Here is a 24563-nt window from a genome sequence, read left to right as displayed (position 1 = left end):
CACAAGAATGCCTAGTTCCCTCAAACTGTGGCTCTGATACCAACTTGTGACACCCAAAATTTTTTTTTTTTTTTTTTTTTTTTTTTTTTGCAACAATTTTAAACTTTTAAAACCCATCTTAAATTAAATTAAAACAACTGAAATAGTCATAACATAATCCATCAGCTTAATAACCATATAAAATAAGTGCGGAAGTAATAATAATAATAAGGTCCCAACAAAATAACTAGTAGCGATGTCCCGATGCTCCATGTCAAGCCTTAGCCTCTTTAATCTTAACACCTGAAAAGTTATAAGGGAAAAACGTAAGCACAAAGCTTAGTGAATTCAAACACAGACATTGTACCAACGTTCATATTTACTAGCCCTAATCCATTTTCCAATTATAACGATAAAGACAAAGAACGAATCAATGTCTATATTACGAGAAGGACTTGTAGGTTTGAACCGCACCGGGAAGATCCCGTATCATTTGGCCCTAATCACCGCACCTCACGAAGAGTATTACGTTGGTGATCTTACCTACCCACCGCACCGGTAAATCCGTATCCTTTGGTGGTGTCCCCATATCCATAATTAGTTACATACAGTGCACATGTACGAATTAAAACAATACTTATATAGCATGCTTTTATAATAAATTCAAATAATCACACACGAGCTAACTAGCAAACACAATCATCAATACAACGGTGTGAGAGAACTCACCTTGAGTGAGTATTAAGGATGGCTAACAATCAAATAATGCTACCAAGCTTGAGCAAACTTCAAAACCTCGCCTAAGAAGGACTAAAGGTTAGAAACGAGAAGTAATGAAGCTATGAGTTGAGAAAAGAGTAATCACAGCAAGGTCTCTAAAACAGACCTGCTGTTCAAAACGGATTTACTCCAAAATCTAAAATAGAAACATAGCTTTAACTAAATTTTATAGGAAACTATGATTGCTCAGGATTCCATAACTATAAAGAACTCATTCTAACTCCAAAAGATGAATTAAATATGAATTTTACAAAATGGTGTATCACTTCTGTCTCCAACAATACAGTCAAGTGATGTTGGCCAATTCTACCCAACTTGTGAGTAGAATTCGTCCAAAAGAAAATTAAGAGAAGTAAAGGACATACAAGTGAAAGTCTCAGAGTTGGAATTGAATGAAAAGTATCTCTCAAACTCCAGATATAAAATTCACATTGTGGACAATCACAGCACTAGCAAAAGCTGGTGACTGCCCACTGACCTGGAGTGTGGATCAATTCTAACCAATTTATAATTGGAAATAACACCCCATATTCTCCAGATCTTAAATTCATAATATAAGGAACATATAGAAACTTGGAATCACTCTGGATCCTTTTCCAAGCCTTAGAAATGATGAAAACAAAATGACATATCAGAACAGACCCGGATCAGACCTAACAGAAAAGATGCCATTCTTTCACATAGATAAAGCCCTTATCAGTGAGGTTGGCCTTCTTAAGAAAGTTAGCCAACTCAATGTGTGAACTTTTGGAACTGGTTTGGGGTCCGTTTGAGTTCTAGAGCTCCAGATATGATTTTTACAAAATGACTACAGATCTGATGGAAAACAGAATCGTAGCCACCCGTGATTCCTTTTTGGCTTATCCATCCTTCTCCTTTTGAAACACATTTTAAGATGTGTTCATCATCCCAATTCAGTCCCCATGATAATGGTGGTACTAAAAAGGGTTAGGGATCATTAGGATTTCATTTAGCCTCAAGGATGTAATAATAATCAACATGAAAATAAACATAAGCACATAAAATCATCATTCTCCCTTTTAGGGTTTCCATGATCTTTTGCCACATGTAATCCCCTAGATCCATCATCCACCATATATGGGGTGAAGATAGGATCTTGAGATGATGTATAACATATAATTACAAATAAAATAAGAAGGAGAAGAGGTGAAGATGAAATCATAAAACTAGAACAAGGTTATGAATCAAGTTGTAAGAAAGGATAAGGAGGTTCATACCAATACGAATCAAGGGTGGAAATGAACAAGAATTAAGCTCCAAACAACAGCCCTTTGGCTGCTCTTGATCCCAAAGAGAGAGAGAAGGATGGCGTGAGGGCAGTGGCGGAGCCAGGATCAAAGTAAATGGGTATCCCAATTTTATTTTTAAGGTAACCCAAAAACTTTTTCCGGGGTACTTGGGCTTCCCCGATTCAATTTCGGTTTTCTAAACCCAAACCTTAATCGAATCTTTAGATAACCTCAAGTCTTGTTATATAAACATGAAGTTGAAGTATATTTTGATACTTGAATCGATGTGGGATTCAAAGTAGATATCAAATGAAGTATGAGGATAACAAGCTTATATAATAGACAAAAATGGTTGAGTTTACATATGTTTGGCGATGTGGGATAGAATAGGCCCATAGCCTATGGACTTCAATAAAAGGAGTTTACAAGATGATCAAAAGAGTCCAATAACATAAGAAAATCAGACATTGGTTAAATAAATTAACCCAAGGTTACAAGAATAATTGAATTAAAATAACTAAACGTATCGAGAAAAATCGGGGCGTTACAAGGTCGGTGGGTGTTAGACTGTAGGGCGATCTGGTTACGGGAGTCGTACTGGGTTCTAAGTTTGTTCGCATGATGATGCAATTACTCGTAGTCTTGGGCAGTCTCCATCCTGAAGTTCATATTAGAAATCATACATGGTTCATCAATCACAGTCTCGTGTATACGAGTCAGATATATAATTAAGATTGAAAAGGTAGTCGAATAAATGATTCTTCTTTAAGCTCACATCCAAACAAGGAAAAGAAGTTAAAGCGGAATCATCAATTCTAAACCTTTAGAACCTTGATTATATACCACCCTTGTGTATACATTCTTCAGCGATGGATCAACCGTAAGGGTCTTTGGATTGAACTTGACGTACAGTACGAGTGGTATCCCGGGGAGGTTTGCTGAGGTTTCTTCGGGAAGGATACGAAACATAAGGTACTCTATGCATGAGTACCTCGGAGTTCCGGAATGAAGGCTTTGCTAGAAAGGCGATTACGGAGAAAGAGATGTACGCACGAACTGGTATTGTGAGGGTCGAATTGACTCAAGTTATCTGATAGTATCGGACTCACTTGGAAAATAAAGGCATTAGATTAGATCATAAAGGCGTTACAGACAAAAGATAATAGTGCAACGTTTAACAGAGTTTCAATACTTCAGATTAACTACAAGAATACTAATGCGAAGAAGTTATACTATAAGAGGCAAGTATACACAGCACGAGGGTCCCTTTGACTGACGGGATCTCGTAAAAGATAAGACTCGAGTTGCACTAGTTTTAAACAGTTTAGGAGTCTGTTACAACGAAACGCCTTAATTACTTTAACGTGGGTCCGGAGTAGTCTCTCCTGCGGCAGTGATCCTTAGTATCTTCCCGTCTGCGCCGGAGTTCTTTGTTATTGGACAATCCTTCTTGAGGTGTCCAATCTCAACGCATTGGTCACATATCTAGCTAGCACCAACATCGGTGGTGGAGGTGATGTGTCGGGTAGGAGTTATGTGGACATGGTTGCTTTCGTTGTTCCTCCTTTTCGAACAATTCCTCTTAAAGTGTCCGATTTCGCCGCAACTATAGCAAGCCTGGTTGACTCCGATGTCAGGGACTTGAGTGATGGGTCGTGCCGGTGCTCTACAGCTACGAGCATGGTGCCCTATTTTGTGGCAATTGCAGCATTACATTTCATGGAAAGCCCCATTATGATGAAAGCTACACTTGTCACACTTTGGAAGTTTTCCTTCGTATGGTCTGATCGGTGCTGGGATGGCAGGCGTTGCTACCTGTTGCTACTGCATGGCAAGCCTTTGGGATCGCTTGCACTCCTTTTGGGCTTGGCGCTTTCGTTTCCTACTCTCAGTTTTATGACTTTGCAATGGGACTGTTATCATTTGTTGGCTTCCCGGATCGATACAACAATCGGAATTGTCAACTCCTTTGCCAGTCATGTTTGCGTTGCCAGAGTTGAGGTTTGCAAAGACAGCTGTCACAGCAGTTGTTACCGCGGCTTGGAATGTAGCGGCGTCGATATGAAGGATAGGGGTTTCGTTGTTCGGCTGACTATTTCTGGATGACGACATGGTTCTATTATATGAAAGAAAAGGAGTTCGTGAGCGATTATGGTTGAACCTAGATGTATTCCGATCATTCATGTAAAGAGTAAAAATATGTTCTCGAGGGTTTAACCTACATCCCTATGATACAGTCTTAATAAAGAATAGAGTTAAGTTCATAGAATGGTTACAAGACGTTTGTCGTCCAAACCGGGGTGCCATTGGTTGGTGGATAACATGATCCAACATTTGAAAGAGAATTAGGAATGATCCCTGAGCTAAATTTCCCTAGTCCAATAACTTGACTAGAGTGAGTTTCAAATAGACTCCAACGACAGTATGACGAAAGTATTTGAACAAAGGGTGACACAGAAATTTGCCGACTGTCAATATCATTGATATTTATGATGTAATAAGTTAAGGAAAATTGACCTTGTAGTAGGTCTTACATCATTTCCGGAGTAGAAAAACCTTTGACAGCATAAAGGCCTACTAAAAGTACTTGCAGTACAAGGTAGTTACATAGAAAAATGCCACATAGGATATAGACAGGAACACGGTCCTTTAAAACGAAGAAGGAAAGTAAAGCATCTCTTACTGGCGGCGGTCACCCCTATGGTGAACCCTTAGTTCAGCTAGTTGACGTTCCATATCGAGCACGTATCTTTCGTACACCCTCTGGCGTACTCGGAGCTCTATGACTTCTGCTCGTGTTTCAGTTAGTGCTTGCAGCAGGGTCTCATGGTCTCTCTCAGATCTCTCATGAGTGTTTTCAAGGCAATTGGTGTGAATGGTATGCATTCTTGCATTGGCATCAACTTCTGCGATATGATGGAGAGCTGTCTTGCCCTAAATTTCGTTTCGGGCAACTCTACGGACAAGGATTGGCAGAACTATGTCTGCTGATTCCCCTTCGCTTAAGTTGTAGAAGCTTCGGTCTCCATTAAACGGCATAGGTTGATCTTGCTCTTCGCTCCATGTATCCAAACATTCTACCCAAGGAGGCGTCGGGCCTTGAGGAGTCGGACGAGGGTTGGGATTTGGGACAGGAGTCATCGGGGGTAGGTTCTCAACCTCAGGTTCGGAGTAAGAACCATTTGCAAAGCCTTCAGCCTGGTGATCACCCACAGGGATTAGGTGATCATTTTCTGGCTCTGCTTCAAACCCTCCTTCATTACCTTGGTTAGGGAAGTACAAATTGTCGTGGGGATGGAATCCAGCCATATTATCTATGCGAGAAAAAGGATATAAGAAATAATCACATAAGTAATTTATAGTAACACAAAATACTCCTATAGTATTTTAGGTTTATGTTTTATTGTTCTCATTGTGGTATTGTGGCTAAGTTTTTAGACTTGTTGCAACCCTACAACCACACTTAGGCACATGCTAGTCAACCCTCGGATAATATAGTTGATCAGGCTATATCTTCCCAGTTTTGACTATATGTCTCTAAGTCTACTTGTGCTGCCCAACAATCGTAATACTTTTCTTCTGTCCTAGTGACATGGATTTTAGTATGAATGCAGGCATGTATACTTAACTAAATATTTTATTATTTAAAAGTATAAACTCTTGGTCAGAGTATTTTAATCCCATTGTATTTATAGTCTGTATATCTTTTATGGGTTGATATACTCAATTCACTATAAACAATGCTTTGATACCAATCTGTCACACCCCAAAACCGAGAACGGCGGAAACGTTCTGGGGCGGAGGACGTCACGTAAAGTATCACAACAATGCAAAGTAGTAAACAAGCAACAACATCATCCATTGCATTAATAGTATAATTTTAAATATAAGTGTGTTATTTCATAGAATAAATCAATATAACGAATATTCAAAATAAAAGACGAGTCTTGACTGCTCCGTCTTCACAAAACCTGGTCGTCGTACCTGTCTACTGGTGACCTGAGAATACAAGTTATTTTGAAAGCGAGTATCAGCTTTAAAGCTGGTGAGAACATAAGTAATTTTAGTGTCATTGCTTTGTAAAAATGTAAAGAAAAGCTTTGTGATTGTTTTATGAAAACTTGGTATAAGTATGAAAAACCCTAGAAAATCCCATATTTCCTACTAGTATTAAAAAGCAGTCTTCTACCAAGACCCGACTGTTTTGAAGATTTGCACCTCTGTAAAAATGAAGGTTTTTCCCCTAGTATAGCTATTATTATCTAAATATAGCTATACATAAACGTGTGTGTGATAAATTCACAAAGTAACTGTAATAGGGAAAATAATATTTTACCTCAGCAGTAATACTGCTGGCTATAAAGTGAATAAGAAACATAGACTCTAGGTGGTATCGAATGGACAATACGCCTCGAAAAGTCTGAGTGAAAGAAGGGTAGACTCCAGGTGGTATCGAATGGACAATACGCCTCGAAAAGTCTGAGTGAAAGAAGGGTAGACTCCAGGTGGTATCGAATGGACAATACGCCTCGAAAAGTCTGAGTGAAAGAAGGGTAGACTCCAGGTGGTATCGAATGGACAATACGCCTCGAAAAGTCTGAGTGAAAGAAGGGTAGACTCCAGGTGGTATCGATTGAACAACACGCCTCGAAAAGTCTAAATTAACCTTAATTCTTAATTGGATAAATAAAGGGTTGAATGTGAACTCGTATGTAACCATGCTGATTGACTATCGAATAACTGATGACCCTCCAGGTCCCACGTAGTATGGTGTCATTTTGTCACCCCTGGGCCTAGTCGGCTCGGACTGTAGGTAGCAGTCGGGATGTGGGAGTGTCTGTCCCGTATAGATCTATACACATAATGCCCGCTCTCCCTCCAGGAGACTCTGGTTACAAGGTGATACCACTAAGAAGTGTCGTATCGAGAACTAGTATGTCACATTCTATTTATAGTATTTAAAATAATTGTATAGACTCATGAATGAACTGACTCTGGTGCGATTCCTTGTACTAGGAATAATAATTAGTATCTCCTTAACTATACCTATTATAGTTACTATTAATGTACGTGTATACCCGAAGGTATACCTTTGCTACCCAAAGGTACTGAATTGACCGATAGAACGTTTATGACTATATACGTATGCAAGATATATAACTAATATTTAGACGGCTTTCGGACGGATAACCGATACCCTAAAGCCACACCCAAACAAGGAAAAGGAATTAAAGCGAGCTAGCCTTCCTAAGTCCTTTAAACATTACTTATATAACTATACATATATAGGCATGCATTTGACAATATAAAAGTATAAAAGGAGTTTGTAAAACCTTTGAAAAATTTAATAAATAAGCATCGACGACTTGATGTCAGTTTATAAAAATGATTTGAAAGCAGTTTGTTTGATAAGAACATTTTAAAGTATAAGAAATCATTTGTTTGAAACACAATTCTAACAGAATTTGAAAGGAAAGATTTAGTAAATAAAACAAGTTTGATAACGAGTTCAACATGTAAAAACGTTTGAGAAATCATTTTGAAGTAGTTTACATGGTAAAACAGCTAAAAGTGTAGAAAATCCATTTGTGTACTAGTTATTAATCACATGTGATAGATATAATAACTAGTATGATTCAACTTGTATTCCCCCCATAAAAGCATTCAAAAACATTTAAAAGGTTAATTAAGAGGTATGAACTCACCTGTAGTGAGTGGATCAGATGGAAGTGTTGGACAAGTGCTTGGTGTCAAGTGAAGACTTGAACACACACAAAGATCCTAATAACATATAAAGAGATATGTATGTAAACAATTAGTGATTATAACACTAGTTGGACAAGTATAAACACCCTAATGTGTGGAAAACACTTTGGTCAAAGTGTTAGGAGGCCATTGGGTTGCAACAAAAGATTGCAAGGCATTGTAAGTGAGTTTATGGTCAATGGACCATACTTAATGGAGTTTACTCCTGGCCGTAAACTCTCTAATGGGTCTCCATTTGAGGCTTAAAGGTATGATATCTTAAGTGGTTAAGTGTTCCAAGGGTAAACAAGAGGCTAGGTGAGTTTAAGGTCCAAGAATTGACCTTAACATGAGTTTACGGCCAAAGGACCATTCCTTCATGAGTTTACGGTCGTAAACTCATGGTACTAAGTGCCATGTGGTGTTTTGAGGTCTTATAGGTCATAAAGAAGCATCCTTACTTCAAGTCTAAGCCTTAGGAAGTCATGGAGGAACAATTTCACCCCTTTATAGAGTTTACGGCCCATGGACCATTCCTCATGGGTTTACGGCCGTAAACTCTATATGTTCATGGCCTTTTTGATGTTTAAGGTCCCTAGTTCAATGGTGGTTGGTTCTAGACTAAGGTCCAAGGCTTGGTAAGGGACTAGGGTGCAATTTGCCCCACTTATAGGGGTTTACGGCCCAAGAACATGTCTTGGCCGTAAACTCCTTTGATCTTGTGTTTCTTTGTGATTTCTAAGCTCTAAACATGTTAAACCTAGTGTACAACGAGTTAGAACAAGAGTACTTACGATCTAGGAGCTTGAATGGTCGTTTTTGGCCAAGAACACTAGTGTGTGTTCTTGGTGAAACTTGAAGATCTACACAAATGGAATGATTTCACGGATGAAATCATGTAACATCACTAGTTCATGTAAGATATCAACTAGTTAGGGCAAGAAACTTACAAGTTTTGAAGATCGGGGACGAAGATCGGGATGATAGTCGAGAGGATTTCGGAGGAAATCAGCCAAGGGAAAGAAAGAAATGAACAAATGGCCTTCACTTGATCATATAAGGTGGAGTTTACGGCCCACATGGAGTTTACGGCCGTAAACTCCCATGTGGTGGCCGTGAACTCCAGGTCAAGGTGTTTCAGGCTCGTTCTTTGTAGTATAGATCCAGCAGATAAACCCCGACACTTATCCCTTAAGTGTACAAGGCTCAGAACATTCAAACAGGTTCCAAATTGTGCTAAAAGTTAGCAGGAATGAGTTTGACTTCCAATGAAGTGTTTGACTGTACAAGATAGAAAATTTCGGGTTGTCACACAATAGCTTTGCCATACACCAAGTATGCACTCTATGTTTGTCTATGATCCTTTTCTTTGTGAACTAGTGTTGGATTAGTGTCTAAGTCCGTAACTATCATTGGTATATTCTTGACCCGACCCGACATGGTCCATTTGGGTTGCATGGCATCATGCATTTGGATAGACTAAAATGAGAGAAATAACACTGAAGGTTTATTAATATATTATAAGTTCTAATATATTAATAAGATTATTTAATTAGTATTGATCAAGAATTAATCTAGAATTAATTAAGTGATCAAAAGAAGACTAATTAAATATATGGGTTAATTGTGTAAATCACCCATACTTGTATAGTGGGCTAAGACTCCATGGATTATCAAGTTGGGCTAAAACCCATAGGATGCTCCATGGTGTATTTGAACCCATGGATCCAAGGAAATGGAAAGCCATGACAATTAGGGTTTACCCTAATTGTGACACTATATAAAGATCATATTCTTGGGAAAAATCGGTCACTAGAAAAAACAAGTGAGGGCAAACCGATTTTAGGAGTGTTCTACTTTCTCTCAAGTTATTCCAAGTGTTCATGATGTTGTGTGAACCATTTGAGGTGTCACACTTGGGGCACTAGGCTCTTGAGCTCCATGGAATCAAGCACCAAACAAGAGGTATGTAATTCTACTAGAATTTATATTATGTATACTTTATATTATGCTAGTTAGAATAATACCTTGGAATTGATATTTGCATGTATAATAGAGAAAACATAGATCCAAGGTATTTAGGGTTGCATGCACACCATAGGAGTGTTAGAATGCTCAAAACGCAACAGTGGTATCAGAGACTAGGGTTGTTTTCACTTATACTTGATGCAAACTACTTAAAATCGTAGTTTTTTTTGCTACTGGGACAGTGGAATCGCCGCGTTCACTGATGGACTCGACGAGTCCAAGACAAGATGCATCCAACTCGCCGAGTCGGTTCATGCGCTCGACGAGTTGAACCCCCAAACAGCATATCTTCGAGTTTTGGTGCTGGAATTGGTCTAGAATCATTACCTTTGATTGTTTTGGTCTTATAAAAGTTGTTTTTAATATGGTAATGATTGTGTTAAACCAATTTCAATGCTATAATCGAAGTTTCAAGTTTATGTATGTTTATGTAATTCTTGAAAAATGTTGATTATGAATGTTCATGCTTATCAGTTTTGGTAGATCAAAGGAATTATGTGCAAATTGTTTGTCAGTATAATTTTTGATCTCAATGAAATTGTATGGAGTCCATAACTTGTCCTCAAGTTACGGATTACCAAAAGTTTTTTGTGTTACCTTGTTTACGAGTTAATTTAGCTTAATAAAAAAAATTATGTGTTAGTTGTTTTCAATCCATATTGATCTAAAAGAAGTTCATAACATATGTTTTTGTAACTTTTCTTCAAGTTATATGAAAAGTAATATTTATGAATCTTAAAAATCATAAAAGTGCCATAGGTTACATAAAAATGAAGAGTCTTTTTCATTTAATTATTTTATGACTCTATAACTTGTCTTCAAGTTATGGATGTTTAAGAGTCACTTCTTTAAAAGTGTTATTAAAGAATAAGAGGTTACATAAAAATGAAGAGTCTTCATTTTAATGAACCATTAAACTCATAAGTTATGAAATGAAAGGTTTTGAATAGTTTCAAAACTTGCCCTCAAGTTTTGGAATTTATAAAGTCTCACATACATTAATGCTTTAATTCCAAACTCTACAATTTTAAAAGTTAAAATTCAAACTTTATGGACTTCATTAAATTAATTAAAGTGTTTAATTAAAAGAGTTAATAATTCCATAAAGACATGGTTTAAGTTTAATTAAATTAAGAGTATAGTTTAATTACTAGATTAAACCACCAAGTATTTTAAATATTTAAAATACACCCTTATACTATTGTTATAATTTTAATTATATAAATATTTATAAGAAAAAGTCAATCTTACCGTTAGTAGGCCTCATTCACGAAGTCGGTCTATAAGAGGGGTATAAGGTTACTGCCTATAAAATGGCAGTTTAATGGGTGTCCACTCTCACCCACCGCTTCCATGACTGGTGGAGGGTCGTTAGCCGAACGGGTAGGAAAGGTCTATAATTATCCCATCATTAAAAGTATAATGATAAATACTAAATAACTAAACACTTATTAATTCCCAATCTTAGTTACTTTAGGAAAATGTGAAATAGGTGCTAACCCATGAAATCACACTAATAAGGACTAGTAAGAGTGGCAAAGGGTAACTTGACTTTATTATAGATCGGTGGAGCGTGTGTGGTTAACCGACACATCGATTAGGTGATAAAGTTAAGGGTACCAAGTCAATTTGCATGGTTATTCACACCTTGTTTGTCATCCTCGGCATCCCAGTCACAAACATGAGAGGGCATAATCGAGATTCAAACATGCCATTGAAAGTTCAATGTATCTCAAAAGATCTAGGAGTTTCAAATCCAGTTAAAACTTAGTTATATTTCGTTTTTCATGGTGGAAATTGGTAAATCGTCATTTACCTACCTTCAACTATTTTATAACTCGGATTACGGCATCCCTCTTCCAGTTATAAATAGATTGTTGGATCTTAGCCTTAATATTTCATATTGGGTGTTATATTAAGGACCTTAAATCAACTAACTTGAATTTCTCCCTTATAGATGTCTCCTTCAAACAACTATGGTCTTCCCAAATCTTTAGGAACAAGCTATCCTAATGGAGATGATATCCCAAATGGCAATCAAGGTGAAAGATCAATCCCTTTGTTGTGCATTAGTGGGACTGGAAATCATACTTCACTTCCTCCACCTCCTCCAATAATTCTCCCTATCCCACAAGTTTCAAGACTTGAATAGTTCTAAGTCACTCAATCCCTATTGGCAATTAAAGTCTATATATGCTTACATCTTAGAGGTTGAGCCACGTATTGACAAGCCGGGAGAGTCGGGTGTCAAAGTCTTGAGGAAAGTTGGCTATTGACTGGGTTCTTTAGTCAATTCCTGATAACAGACCACGACATGGCCCTTTAATGATCTTATCTATTTGCTTGGTGCTGCTGAATCAGCAATGATTTGGGGCATTTGTAAAGCAAATTAGATTGGAAGACCTACTTCCCAAACCCATTTGGACATTGACAATGGTAACATTGGATATCTAGAAAAGAGAAAGGCTAAGTCTGAGATAGTCACATGTACCATTCCCAAAGAGTCCATATGTGCCTATTGCCAAATGAAAGGGGCATTGGTTGCGAAGCTGCCGAATTTACCTAAAACCTCAGAAGGATGGTAAAGTCAAACGTTTGACTCTACTTCAGGTAAAGTCCGTTATCTAACTCTATTAAGTCTCTTTTGGAGATTTTTAATACATGATGTAATGTAATTACATTTTGATGTTTTTGAAGAATCAAAGGAATCTTAAAGAAAAAAGTGTGCTGATTCTGATCGCATGGTTCGATGACATGAATTTTGAGCCACTGCATAAGAGTTACGAGATATTGCTTAGGAATAGATAACAACAAAGTTTTCATATGAATTTGCATTGTAAGGATAAGTTTTTCCGCAAGTGTTAAAATAAAAGAAAAGTTTTGATTTTATTTATTTTAAGTATCCTTACAAAGGCATTTGTGAAAAATTGTTGTTTATATGTTTCCATTGATAAGCAATATTGGAAAATTAATTTGATTCTTTCGTTTGTGGTAGTGTCATAATTTATCAAATAAGGAAAGATTCTCATCACCCAAGTTTCAGTTGGATAGAAACTTGGAATCATGCAAGTTGTATTGTGTGATGAATGAGATTTTTCATCTTTGGTAAATTAAGACTAATTCCTTGTTCACATTCTCATGTGAGTCAAGCGAAGGACTAAAGGATCGGGTACATTAGGTTGTGCACTAGTCAGGTCCACCACAAAGGTTGATAAGATTATTCGTTATGATTTACTAAAGCTTAGTAAATATGGTTATGCTTACAAGTTTAAGTGTAATTCTGAAACATTGGAAAGGTTTCAATGTATGACAGAACGGATAAGAAGAATCAAATAAGGCAGGAAGATAAAAGTTTCTCCAATCTGAAGAGATGGAAGAGTACTTGTGTATCTTGTTTTATGATTATCTTAGTGATTATGGAACCATATCACAATTTATCCTCTAAGGACACCTTAGTACATTTGTTGGCTAAGGAGAGGAATCGTGAATTGTGGAAATGGTTAAATCAAAAGATAAATCATACTTCATTCCAAAATAAAATGTTAGAGTCATACTCCAAGATTGAGCCTTGAGTGACATAATCTTAAGAAAGGTTTAAAACCCTTGTCAAATGTAGAGTAAAATGTTTTCTTACTCTTGTACATTTGAAATTGGTAAGTTGTGATGTTTTGGATAAAACAAAGACCAACTAAGGCCAATTGTGTGAAGTGTTTGTAAAAGAATCCGCACTATCTCTTGAATATTGGGCAAGAGAGTCTAATATGTCAAGAGGACAGTGGGAGTCTTGAGATAGTTTCAAGAACTAATCAAGAGTATTGTTAATCACTAGCCCATGACTTCAGGTTTGTAACCTATCGTGTTGACATATTATTATTTATGTGTCTATTCCAGTTAAAAGTTGACTATGCTTATGAGTTCTATGAGTTCTCAATTGTTTGCATAACAACCTGGAAGCAATGGTAGGCCCTTGTGCTGTCGGGTGGCAAGAAATTAAGATTGAACAAGTTCAGTCCACATGTGTTTGGATTTGCCACTAACCTTGTCTTATGATTATGGTTTTGACAAATTCACATGGATAGGAACACATACACCATAAAAAAATCTAAGTGTCATAAGGTTTCTCTTCGATTCATGGAAATGATGGTGAGGAAACGCTTTCACTAAATGGATTTTAAGTAGATAGCAGTTGTGATATTTGCATTCTCATGTCGTTAGTGGAGCGCGTGTGGTTAACCGGCACACTAACTAGTGAAAATGGCAAAAGGTCTAGACAAACATGTGAGCTATCTAAGGAAAGGTGTATGATTTTGATAAAGTCTTATCAAAGCATCTCGTATCAGAAATCTGAACTTTGGTAAGAAAGTCAATAAAGTATTGTTTTTCTAGAAGTCCAGCTGATTTCTAAGTACATGTCAAAGCTAGTGGGAGCATAAGTGTTATGCTAGTAAGATAATAATCATTATGCTAGTGGGATCATGATTATTATGTTAAGTGTTGCAAGTTAGCAATATTAATTATAGAAAACAAAAGTTTCAATTCGCCTTGAAAAAGTTGTTTTGCTATAATTAAGGGAGAGGATTTTAGATTGAGATTTTAATCTTCTTTAGTCAAGGATACGTAAGAATGTTATGTTGGAATGGTTCAACATAAGGAAATTATATATATGTTGCATTCTCAAAATTCATTTATGATTACGGCATACCTCTTCATAGTTCGAATTGTGAGAATATGGAAAATAAAAATTTATAGCATGAATCGTGTCCTATATGCTTCGGGTATAGGTTCGATTATATGTGATATAATCCATTCTAAATTTTCCAAATGCCTAAGGCATTAAAAGGGGAAAAGGGATTAGAACTGGATATGACTAAAATGATTAAGTAATTGTCGAGGACAATTTGAGGTTTACCAAAGATTGATTACTCATGGACAATTGGAAGTATAGAGTAAGGACCATATTGACATATTTTGAAAAGAGGCAACTCTTGTTCAAAAGTGATGGTCAAAATGGGAATGTGAAATTGTTTCCATAGGTGGAAGTTATCCTTTGAATCTGTGTAAGATTAAAGAATTTAATGCAAAGAAGGATGTTCAAAGGAATGTACTTTGAATTTGAGATCATTTCCATGGGATTGCTTTCCATTGGAATACTCTGTAATGTATGTTGCCAAGTCTTTGTGACTTTTGTGCATAGTCATTACAAGGGGATCATTGCATATAAGTTTAGAATCTAACAAAGATTACGGTAAATGACAAGAATTTGGTGTTCTTACATTTATTGTAAAGGATTTGGGATTGTGAAATGAGCATCATTGAAATGTTGTCAATCGATCTATTTCACAAAGAGAGGACCACATGTAAACATAGTGTGCATACTTGGAGTATGGCATAGCTATTGTTTGGACGAACATAGTGTGCATGCTTGGAGCATGGCATGACTATTGTTTCAATTCAAGTATTAAGTTGATTAATCGAAACATGAATAATGAGTAATCAATATGGTGCTTAGATAAAAGGTGTTTTTATTTACACTCAAAGTGTTGGGGCCATACATGATTAGTATTATTTTTGTGTTTCACTTTGCATGTTTTGACTTCCAGAATAACTAGGTCGTTCTTCCCGACTGACTAAGTTATTCAAACCATCCACAGTTGGTCATATGTTGGAAGTAGATATGAATGAAGACTGTCATGAATTTGGCTTGTATGATTTGTCTAATGTGCATTAGACATAGCAGTGGTTGCTACAACATTCATGAGTGCTCATAAGTGCTGAGTATTGGATTCAACCCACGCTCATTTGAATCATTTCATGGATTTTATCACGAGTGATCATGAGACGATAATATCTTATATTCTTCAAACCTAGAGATATGAGTTATTGACTATAAGTTGGTTATACATTGATTGCACGAAAACGCATTGGTAACTCGATGTTATAAAACGTGCCTTTGTGTATGATTCAACAAGTAGTCAGTACAAGCATATGAGTCGAAGTTTATCCATTCCTTTTATCTTCGGGATAAAAGCGATATCTCTGGGCCCCTCGATGATTTAGTGATGACAAAATGTAAGTGCTCGGCCGGGCCTGGACTGATTTGATTTGTTCAACTGGTCAATCGTCATAAATCAAAAATCGGGAAACAACAAATGGACAGAGAGAATGATTATAATCCATGTCTCAGTCTATATGATATCTAGAATGGAGGAATATATGATCACTTATCTAATGGACATGTCATTGATTCGTTCAGAGTTCGGCAACAACTTTTAAGAGCTACGATTGCTGGTCAGGTTGTGAAGGCGTACTTGCAATAATAGTTATTAGACTTATCTAAGTGGGAGACTGTTGGATTAGTATCTAAGTCCGTAACTATAATTGGTATATTCTTGACCCGACCCGGCATGGTCCATTTGGGTTGCCTGGCATCATGCATTTGGATAGACTAAAATGAGAGAAATAACACTTAAGGTTTATTAATATGTTATAAGTTCTAATATATTAATAAGATTATTTAATTAGTATTGATCAAGAATTAATCTAGAATTAATTATGTGATCAAAAGAAGACTAATTAAATATATGGGTTGATTGTGTAAATCATCCATACTTGTATAGTAGGCTAAGACTCCATGGATTATCAAGTTGGGCTAAAACCCATAGGATGCTCCATGGATGCTCCATGGTGTATTGGAACCCATGGATCCAAGGAAATGGAAAGCCATGACAATTAGGGTTTACCCTAATTGTGACACTATATAAAGATCATATTCTTGGGAAAAATCGGTCACTAGAAAAAACAAGTGGGGCAAACCGATTTTAGGAGTGTTCTACTTTCTCTCAAGTTATTCCAAGTGTTCATGATGTTGTGTGAACCATTTGAGGTGTCACACTTGGGGCACTAGGCTCTTGAGCTCCATGGAATCAAACACCAAACAAGAGGTATGTAATTCTACTAGAATTTATATTATGTGTACTTTATATTATGCTAGTTAGAACAATACCTTGGAATTGATATTTGCATGTATAATAGAGAAAACATAGATCCAAGGTATTTAGGGTTGCATGCACACCATAGGAGTGTTAGAATGCTCAAAACCCAACAAGTAGATCAATTGAACATAATTTCAATGATTCTCTTTTCACACTCCCAAATCCTTGTCTTAAATGTAAGAATTCCAAATTTCTATCATTTTTCGAAATCTGTTTAGATTTTAAACTTATATGTACTGACCCTCTTGTAATGAATGTGTACAAAGTCACAAAACTTGTCAACATTCATTACAGAGCATTCCAATGAAGATCAACTTCATGGAAATTAAGTCTCATATTCAAAGTACATAGCTTTGAACATGCTTCTTGCATTAAGTTTTTCTAATCTTACACAGACAATTTCCACCTATGGAGACAACTCCATATTCCCATTTTGACTACCCCTTTTGAATAAGAGTTGCCTCTTATCAGATTATGTCAATATGGTCCTTCTAAAGTTAACACTATACTTCCAATTGTCCTTGAGCAACCAATCTTTGGTAAACCTTAGGTTGTCCTCGACAATTGCTTAATCACTTTAGTCATATCCAATTCTAAACCTTTTCCCTCCTTTATGCCCCAAGGCATTTGGAAAATTTAGAAAGGATAAATATTATAGCACATGTAATCGATCTTGTACCCAAAGCAAATGGGACAGGATTCATGATGTCTCACATAAAGACATGATTCTAAACCAGTCTTTTGCTACAATATTTTTATTTGCCATGTTTTCAAAATTTGACTATGAAAAGGGATGCCGTAACCATAATCGAATTTTGAGAACGCAATATATAGAATTTCCTTAAGTTGAATCAATCCAACATGAAATTCATATATATATATATATATATATATATATATATATATATATATATATATATATATATATATATATATATATATATATATATATATATATATATATATATATATATATTCTTGACTAAAGGTGATTAAAATATCAATATAAGCCTTTTAGAATTGAAAATGAAGCCTTTTAGAATTGACACGAAGTATAATTTCCTCTCCCTTAATTATAGCAAAACAACTTTTTCAACTCCTGCAACCTTACGAATTCAAACTTTTGTTTTCTATAATTAACATTGCTAACTTGCAATACTTATCATAATTATCATGCTCCCACTAACATGATGATTATTAGCATAACACTTATGCTCCCACTAGTTTTGACATGTATCCAGAAATTACTGGACTTGTAGAAATCAATACTTTATTGACTTTCTTACCAAAGTTCAGATTTCAGATACTAGATTGCTTTGATAAGACTTTATAAAAAACATACACCTTATCTTAGATAGCTCACATGTGTGTCTAAACAATTTCAGAACTATGAAAAAGGGATGCCGTAATCATATTCTTAATCGTTTAGACCTTTGCTATTTATCATCAGAACGACTTTGAGAATGCAAAGATTGCTATCTACTTAAAATCTACTCGGTGGAAGTGTTTCCTCACCATCATTTTCATGAATCGGAGAGAAACCTTATGACCATTAGATTTTATGGTGTGTGTGTTCTTATCCACGTGAATTTGTCAAAAGCATAATCACAAGACTAAGTTAGTGACAAATCCTAACTCATATGGATCGAACTTGTGCAATCTTAACTTCTTGCCACCTGGCAGCACAAGGGACTGCCATTGCTTCCAAGTAGTTATGTAAACAATTGAGAACATGTAGAACTCAAATGTTCTAGACAACTTAACTGGAATGGGCACAGAAATGTCAACACAATAGGTTATCAACCTCTAGTTGTGTGCTAGTGATGAAATACAGGTTTTATTCTTGATTAGTTCTTGAAACTCTATCAGGATCTTTTAGACTCCCACTGTCTTCTTGACCTATAAGACTTTCTTGTCAAATATTCAAGAGATAGTGTGGATTCTAATCAAGACAAACACTTCACATAATTGGCCTTAGTTGGTCTTTGTTTTATCCAAAACATCACATCTTACCAATTTCAAATGTACAAGAGTATAAAACTTTTACTCTTACATTTGACAAGTGTTTTAAACCTTCTTTAAGACGTGTCACTCAAGTTACAATCTTGGAGTATAACTCTAAGAATTGTTTTGGAACTAAGTATGACTCATCTTATTGATTTAACCACTTCAACAATTCATGATTCCTCTTCTTAGCTATCAGAATGCACTTAGAGGATGAATTTTGATAAGGTCTCTTAATCATTAAGATGATCATATATACATGATACTAAAGTACTCTCCCATCTTTTCAGATTTGAGAAACATTTATCCTTCTGCCTAATTTGATTCTTCTTATTCGCTCTGCCATACATTTGAAACTTTTTCCAATGTCTCAGAATTATACTTAGGCTTGTAAGTATAATCATATTTACTAAACCTTAGTAAATCATGACGAATAGTCTTATCCATCTTTTTTGGTGGACTTTGGCTAGTGCACAAGAATGTGTACTTGATCCCTTAGTCCTTTACTTGAGTCACATATACATGTGAACAAGGAACTAGTCTTAATTTTCCAAAAATGAAATTTCTCATTCATCATACTAAACAACTTGCATGATTCCAAGTTTCGCTCCACTTGAGACTTGGGTGATGAGAATCTTTCCTTATTTGGTAAATTTAGACACTACCACAAACGAAAGAATCAAACTCATATTTCCAATATTGCTAGAAACATACAAACATCAAGTTTTCATGAATGCCATTGTAAGGAGATATAAAATAAAGTAAAACAAACTTTTATTTATTTTTCAAAATTGCGGAAAAACGTTTTCCTTACAATGTAACTTGAAATGAAAACTATGTTGTTACATGTTTCCTAGCAATCTATCATAACTCCTAAGAAGTAGCTCAAGAATCCGATCTTCAACCAAGCGATAGAAATCCATCTTCGCGATCAGATTCAGCATACTCTTTCTTTAAGTTTCCTTCCCTTTGCATGATCCTACTAAATATCAAAATGCAACCGAGTCACATTTTGTATTAAGAATCATCAACTGGGAGCTTAATAGAGTTAGATAGTGGACTTTCCTAAAGTAGACTCCAATTTTTGATTCTGCTTTCTTTCAGGTTAGGAGGGCAGCTTTGATTCCAATACCCCCTTTTCTTCACAATGAAAACATATAGACTCTTTGGGAATGGTATAAAAGGCTATTCCAGTCTTAGACTTTCTCTTTACCTTCCGGTCAACCGAGTTGACTAAGGCCGATCCCTTTCCATTGGGAAGAGAAAGTTTTCCTGCACATGGACAATGTTACCATTGTCCATGTCCATGGAAGTTTGAGAAATAGACCTTCCATCCATATTTGCTTGACTATTGTACCAAATCATTTCTGATTCAGCAGCAATAAACAAATAAGAAAGATTCATTAGGGTCATGTCGTGACCTGTCACATAGTATTCTTTCTATATGACTCAGGAAGTGACTGAAAGACCCAGACAATAGCCAACTTCCTTAGGACAATGACACCCAACATTCTCAACCTGTCTATCTGTGACTTCGGTCCTAAGACACGAGTGCACACAGGACTTCCAATTTTATGTTTTATTGTGAGTAGGGATTGAGTGATCTTGAACTTTTCAAGTCTCTACACTTGTAGGTCAGGGAGAATGATTGGAGGAGTTGGAGGAAGAGAAGTATGACTTCCATGAGACAAACTCGGGAAGTCATATTTATTAGGAAAGCTTGATTTGAGAAGATCATTGTTGTCTAAACTAGACATCACAATGGGAGAAATTCAAGTAAGTTGATTTAAGTCCTTAATAGAACACCCAATATGAAATATTAAGGCTAGGACCCAACAAACTATTTTATAACTTGGAAGAGGGATGCCGTAATCCAAGCTATAAAATATTTGAAGGTAGGTGAATGACGATTCACCAATTTCCACCAAGATAAACGAAATGTATTATTAGGTTTTAATTGGTTTTGAAACTCCTAGATCTTTTGACATTCATTGAACTTTTCAATGGCATGTTTCAATCTCGAGTGTGCCCTTCAGGTTTTGTGACTGGGATGCCGAGGATCACAAAACAAGGTGTCCAGATCTGATCCATGATATATAAGGCTCCACCACCCTTGACTTCCAAGTTCTTATCCATCCCTCTCAGGGATTCATCCGCCACATTTTCAGGTTTCAAAGCGTCGAGCTGAGCCTCCTTAATTTGCATGGACAGGTGTGAATGGATAGTCATAGTCAGCTACTACATTGGCTTTACCAGGATGATAACGAATTTCGCATTCATAGTCACTGAGTAGCTCGACCCACCGTCGTTGTCTCATTTTGAGCTCCTTCTGGTCGAATATATGTTGTAGGCTTTTGAGGTCTGTAAAGATCATGCTTTTTGTACCGTACAGGTAGTGTCTCTAGATCTTCAGAGCAAACACAACTGCTCCTAGCTCAAGATCGTGAGTGGTGTAGTTGACCTCGTGTGTCTTCAGCTGTCTCGAGGCATAGGCGATGACCTTACCTCGTTGCATCAGAACACATCCGAGCCCTTGATTTGACGCATCGCAATAGACAACGAAGTCTTCTATCCCTTCGGGGAGGGATAGTATTGGTGCGGTGCACAAGGATCGCTTGAGCGTTTGGAACGCTCTCTCCTGCTTCTCTTCCCAGTCAAAGGCTACACCTTTCTGGGTCAAAGTCATAAGAGGATTTGCGATTCATGAGAAGTTCTGAATGAACGTGCGATAGTAGCCAGCGAGGCCTAGAAATTGATGAATTTTGGTAGGCGTCTTCGGTTCTGACCAGCTCTCAATGGCCTTGATTTTGGAAGGGTCCACGTGTATTCCCTCTTCGCTAACCACGTGCCCTAAGAATTCGACGCTTCGGATCCAAAATTCGCATTTCGAGAACTTCACATAGAGCTTCTCTGAACGCAGCGTTTCTAAGACTTGTTGTAGGTGTTGACTATGCTCCTCCTTACTACGAGGGTAGATAAGTATGTCATCGATGAAGACAATGACGAACTGATCCAAGTAAGGACGACACACCCTATTCATTAAATCCATGAATACTGCTGGTGCGTTTGTTAATCCAAACGGCATCACTACGAATTCGTAGTGCCCATAACGAGTTCGGAACGCTGTCTTCAGAACATCCTCCCCTAGCACTCGTAGTTGGTGATATCTGGATCTTAGGTCAATTTTTGAAAAGAAGTTCGCCCCTTGCAGTTGATCAAATAAATTGTCTATGCGAGGCAGAGGGTAACGATTCTTTATGGTTAGCTTGTTGATCTCCCTGTAGTCGATGCTCACGCGAAACGATCCATCTTTCTTCTTGACGAACAAGACAGGAGCTCCCCATGGTGAGAAGCTTGGTCTTATAAAGCCCTTGCTGAGCAGTTCGTTAAGTTGACCAGGCAATTCTTGCATCTCTGCAGGTGCTAAACGATAGGGCGACTTAGCTACTGGGGTAGCCCCTGGAACTAAATCGATTCTGAACTCGACTTGACGTTGCGAAGGTAATCATGGTAGTTCTTCTGGAAAGATGTCGGGAAAGTCGCGTACTACTGGAATGTTCTTAATGACTTTTGTTTCTTGGCTCACATCGACAACATGAGCGAGAAATGCGCGACATTCCTTTCACAAGAATTTTTGGGCTTGAATGCTCGAGACGAGGCGAAGGTTCGTGCCGGGTTTGTCGCCATAGACTACCAGAGTTTCGCCAGACGGTAGATTAAGGCGAACAGCATTTTCATAACACATGATGTCGGCACGATGTAGACTCAACCAATCCATGCCGATAATGATGTCGAAACTTTTAATTGAGACTGGCATGAGGTCGATCGAAAATGAATGGCTATCTAGAGTTAGGGTACACCCTATGAATATACTACTAGTGCTTTCTGTCTTTCCATTATCCATTTCTACAGTGAACGGTTCTTTAAGTGCTCGTGATTTTTGCTTAAGTAAATGAGCAAATTTTTGGTTCACGAAACTCCTCTCCGCTCCACTATCAAATAGTATGCATGCATAAGAGTTATCGTGGAGAAACGTACCAGTGACCACTGTGGGGTCAGCAACCGCTTCCTCATGGCCTATATCCAGAACCCTTCCCACTCCACCGACGTTCCCTGCCTTAGGGCAGTTCCTCTTGTAGTGGCCCACCTCGCCACAACCGTAGCAAGCTTGGCCCACTCCTGCGCCGGGGACTTGATTGATTGGCCTCGCCGGAGCTTTATAGAAACGGGCAGTGTGCCCCTTCCTATTGCAGTTTGAACACTTCATTTCCCGGCAGGCTCCTATGTGGTGGAAGTTGCACTTGTTGCACTTAGGCAAACTTCCAGCGTACTGCTTGACTGGAGCAGCAGCGGCAGGTGCTATTGCATCATGAACTGCCACGACCTGCTGCTTTTTGGTAGCCTTCTGCTTCTTCTTGTCATCCCAGAACTTCCGCTTGGAATCAGCGGTTTTGGAGGGTTCTGAGATAGCCAGGGTTGTTGTTGACGGGGTACGGAAACCATGGTCAATAAGCCGTTGTGCCAACCGTTTGGCACTATCGAATGTAGTGGGGTTTGAAGCCAAAACATTCCCCTGGTATGGAGGCACCAGCCCCCATATGTATCTCTCTATCTTCTTTCCCTCTGTAAGAACCATGTTGGGACAGAGGGCCACCAGTTCGCAGAACCTGGCGGTATAGGTCACGATGTCGGAGCCCTTCATGGTCAGGCTCCAAAGTTCCTGCTCCAGTTTCTGCATTTCGCCCCTCGGGCAGTATTCTTAGATCATTAGCTCCCTTAGAGCTTCCCAACCCATAGCATTAGCCGCTATGAGAGATAGCGACTTGACATGGCTATTCCACCATGTCAGGGCTTTTGCCTCGAAGGTGCACGCAACAAATTTTACTTTGCTTCCTTCCGGGCATGAGCATATGTCGAAGATCGACTCAGTCTTTTCAAACCATTGCGAGAGAGCAATGACTCCACCAGTCCCTTTAAAGGATAGTGGCTTGCAGTTGGTGAAGTGCTTATAGGAGCACTCTCTCAAGCGCACAGGAGCTTCACCATGGTTGGAATGAACAGGCGTTCCAGCACCGCTGGCGCTGGTAGAATGATATTGAGCCATGGATGTAGCCACAGCCGCAGCTACAACAACATTTAGGGCTGTCGTATCGATTTGAGGAGCAGGCGGTGTTGGTGTTGGAGTTACTGAAGGATTGTGTCTTGTTGATCGACGTGGAGGCATCTTTCAACTATAAGTTTATAAAGATGAAGATATTGATAAGAATAAAATAAGGATAAATGATGAGAGTGACTCATCGACTAACTCTCCATAGCCCAACAGCACAATTGAATAGCACGATTGAATGTAGATCTAGTACTAAAAGATGAAAGCATTTGGATAATAATTTCCATGAGATTAGATATCTGTCAATAAAACTGGAATTACAGATGTAAAAAGTTCGGGAAAAATGACCTAAAAGTAGGTCTTACATCAATCAAGATGGGAAAATTTTGACAGAACTATGACCTAATCAAGACCTATCAGGTCTAAGTTTTAACAAAGATAGGAAATTAGATGAGAGTTTTTTTACATAAACTAAGTTATATCCAAAAGAGAACTTGCGGAGACTCTATCTGCGACGAGAACTACTGGAGTGAGTTCTTGATTCAGACAGAAGGCGTTCTATGTCCCTCATGCGCCTTTCAGACCTGACTTGCTGAGCTCGAAGTTCCCTGACTTTGGCTCGGGTTTCAGCAAGTTCTCTCTGCAGAGCTGAATTCTGATTCTGAGTCCTCGCATGAG

The sequence above is a fragment of the Lactuca virosa genome, chromosome 9, assembly GCF_052849685.1.
Source record: "Lactuca virosa cultivar CGN04683 chromosome 9, Lactuca_virosa_CGN04683_v6, whole genome shotgun sequence".
NCBI lineage: Eukaryota > Viridiplantae > Streptophyta > Magnoliopsida > Asterales > Asteraceae > Lactuca > Lactuca virosa.
This window is presented reverse-complemented; position numbering follows the sequence as displayed.